This window comes from Frankliniella occidentalis, unplaced genomic scaffold (assembly GCF_000697945.3).
Source record: "Frankliniella occidentalis isolate FOCC.00 unplaced genomic scaffold, Focc_3.1 Scaffold7, whole genome shotgun sequence".
NCBI classification, from domain to species: domain Eukaryota; kingdom Metazoa; phylum Arthropoda; class Insecta; order Thysanoptera; family Thripidae; genus Frankliniella; species Frankliniella occidentalis.
This window is the reverse complement of record NW_026267137.1, coordinates 2,279,579-2,283,005: the sequence shown is the minus strand read 5'-3', so window position 1 is coordinate 2,283,005 and position 3,427 is coordinate 2,279,579. Positions and strand designations below refer to the sequence as shown.

Sequence of the window (3,427 nt, the reverse complement as noted above, 5' to 3'; positions counted from 1 at the left end):
ATTTTAAGATTTTTTTATTTTATTTGTTATGCAATTGCAGCTTTAAGTGCTATAGTGATGTACTTTGTACTGTTAAGAGGGAGCCAAGGACAACAAGGAGAGTTCTTCCAAGTTCCAGTTAATGAACACAAATATATTTATTCTTATATCATAACAAATCTTGCGCAGTTTGCATTATATATAAGCTGTGCAAGAAACATTGTTTACCGTACTATAACAAATATTGCAGTAAATCTTATGATAATGGCTCTTGTATAGCTTTCTTTGAAACGTGTAATGTTATTATTGCTATGATGAGGTGTGGTACAAATATCTTGAGAAAAATCAAAAACGAATGATATTATGGGGTAGGCGCTTTAGAATATCTTCAGAAGATAGAGCTCCCTTCTCAAGATCTTCTAGACTGCACCCAGAATGTGTTTTGGAACTACTCATACGCCCATACGCTACTCAACATGTATTCTTCTCCGTTGTATGGGTGCATTGAATGTAGTCTAGTTATCAAAGATGAATTGCTTTATGTAACATAAACTGTTATTGATCATGAAACTAGACTAATACGCAACGTATTTAAGAGAAATTTAAAACATTCTGTATTTACATCTATTATCGACAAAAAAAAAAACACAATAAAAACCTTCTGATGCAAAGTTATTGATAATTTACTTAATACTTAAAACCTTTTTATGGTCTTGTCTCTTGTGGTAGACAACAACCGGTCGTGAGTGTACGAGCGAGAGTAAAGTAGCTCCTATGAGTACAAGGTTGCCACAAGTCGGGTAAGTCAGGGTAAGGTCAGGGGCAAAAAGTGTGTCAAAAGACTTGCTCTGCAGATAATCCCTAACAAGTCGGAGTGCGACATGCTAGAGTTGACCAAAAAATCGTTTCTTATGATTTTTGTGTGGGCATGTTGGCCAGAGGGTGCAGTTTGGTGTATAGATTCACCATGATTTTTTTATGAAAATGGAACAATACATGACCCTGCCGAAACGAGGTAAAACTTAACAGTACTTTCTTATGGGCTATTCTACTGAAAACTAAAAATCGGGCCTGGACCTCAAAATATTATCTGTAGATAAAAAGTACACTGAAAATCGTGATCTGCGAGAAAAACCGAGTCAAACGACATGCCACCACAGCAAGGTGCCTGACACCAGGGAACTACCGAGGCCCGCTTTCGCTGTGAGTCGAACCCCGGCCATATGCCATATGCCAGGTCATATGCCACCTTCGACGCAATAGCTACCACCACGAGGGGGTCGTGGCGAAATGACGAGTTTCCAGCCCATTTGAAATTTGGTGGCCTGAAAAAAAAAATCAGCGTATCGCGTATTCGAACCGCCGACCTCCCGTTTCCAGGCCGGGCACGTTCCCGACTACGCCATAGAGACACAACGCTGTCTCCATCTCCAGGGGACCTTTGATCCTACGCAGTCGCTCACTGCTTTTCACAACAAAAAAAAGTGTGATGAAATATTGTTTTTTGTTCCCACAGCATGTACAATTTTGTGCGTTTAAAGGTGCTGCGAACAACATATCAAAAGATGCCAGAATTGTTTTGGGACCCCAACCCTCTTCCCTCTCCCCCACCCGCCCCGCCGCGCCTTCATTCGTGGAAACGTAAATAATAAACAGTGGAAGTCGGTGTCGCCTGCTGCTCAATACCGAAATTATACCGACGCGAATTTATCAAAGGTTTTCATCAGAGATTTTGGGTAGACAGCGCTGCTTTTTGACATTATAATCGTAAGTAATAGTGCTTGGTGGTTTCTGGAATATTTAAATGTTCTGTTAGGAGGTTATAAGTGTGTTCCAATGGTTCAATTTTTACACTCATAAGTGGGAAGTTATTTTTCGAGGCAGAGTAAATGATGCCCACTCTGTACGCTATGCTCACTGTAAGCTTTGTCGAAAAGGTGTTAAATGGGTACGTGCTGTGTGCGAAATACTGTCCTAGGTCTTTTGCAAATGGGTGAACTGTCAAGTGTATTATCATATTATATCACATATTTTACTCTGTATTATTCTTGTTGAACAGCAAAATGTATTACTCCTGGTTGGGGTGCGCACTTTTAGTCAACTGAGGGCTTTAGCTCGAGCTATTAGTGTAATCCCTTAAACAATCAACAATCAATGTGCATTGCAACAAATTTGCAGCTGTCTAGCACAGTCCTAATAATTGTCGTAAAGGTATCTGGGAGTATGTGGGAGTATGTGCAGAGGGATATATTATGTGCACTAATACTTGAGTCCAGTGCCAAATTAGTTATTTAAAAGACCCTGGTCATTTAGAGTATGAGGCGAGAGGCATTTAAAAGTGTGTTTCAAATTCAAAAAATAGTGCCTAAAGTAGCGTTTAATATGATTGCAGGAACACGGCCCGGAAATGCTCTTGACATGAGCAAAGAAGTCTCGGAGTCATTTTACTTGAAAGAATAGGTGAGTTGGCATGACAAGTAACCAAAGCTGGTCCAATTTGTCTCTATTCAGACTCTATGAGAAGGCGTGCATCAAAGTTCTGTTTTTAAATGTTTTTGTGGTGCCGTGGGTCTTCCCTGGTGATTTCAATGCTCCTCTGTCAAAATCCAGGCTGAAATTGGCCTGGATTGGTCGGGCAGACTCCCCTTTCACTTGCTCTGTGTAAATATCATGGAGCAACACACTACATCAGAAAATGAAAAATAATAAAATTGCTGTAAATGGTAGGGATTGATCCGACTCCGACAGCACCTTTTTTCAATCTCTCAGTCGAAATTTCATACCACTGGGCCATTTCAAGTGAGTTTTGTTTTTCGTGGGTGGGTTCGCCATCGCCAGCGGGGTAGGCAGCCCATTCTACGCTGCGCGCCACATTCTAATGACAACGCCTTAAAAAATTCAAGTTTCTGTGGACAGGGGTGGTTTCTGACGGAACCAAAGGTAGTTTTGTGGTCTCTGGTTCACCCCTGTCGATTCAACTACATTTCCGTCAAAATCCAGACACATCAATTTTCGCAAAATTTGGCCAAAAATGAAAAAGAATAAAATCGCTAGAAATGCTTAGGATTGGTCCGACAGCACCCTCTTTCAACCTCTCCGTCAAAATTTCAGGTCGCCGGGGCAAATTAAGTGAGATACTGAACGCCTGCTTTTCTTGGACCGGATCGCCTGCTAGGTAGGCAGCCCGTTGTACGCTGCCCGCGCCCGCTGCCCGCCATATTCAAAAGACCACCCCTTAAAACTCAAGTTTCTGTGGACAGGGGTGGTTTCTGACGGAACCAAAGGTAGTTTTGTGGTCTCTGGTTCACCCCTGTCGATTCAACTACTTTTCCGTCAAAATCCAGACACATCAATTTTCGCATTTCGCCATTTTAAGAGAGTTACGCGTGTTTTTCTCGGACCAGCTCGCGCGTCAGATTCAAAAGACCACCCCTTAAAACTCAAGTTT

General features: G+C 41.7%; 1 protein-coding gene and 1 long non-coding RNA gene across 3 annotated transcripts in view; one reads left to right on the top strand and one right to left on the bottom strand.

Moving 5' to 3' along the window:
- Nucleotides 1–3,427, bottom strand: part of LOC113215361 (uncharacterized) — a 19,005-nt gene that overhangs the window by 3,020 nt on the left and 12,558 nt on the right. The window lies entirely within an intron of this gene.
- LOC127751065 (uncharacterized) lies at nt 1,451–3,421 on the top strand. 2 transcript variants are annotated; one of them, XR_008011960.1, is made up of 3 exons: nt 1,457–1,746; nt 2,372–2,919; nt 3,264–3,421. It is a non-coding gene; the product is annotated as an uncharacterized LOC127751065 (long non-coding RNA). The 2 variants fall into 2 exon arrangements; XR_008011958.1 differs by lacking the exon at nt 3,264–3,421 and having other exon boundaries at nt 1,451–1,746; nt 2,372–2,705.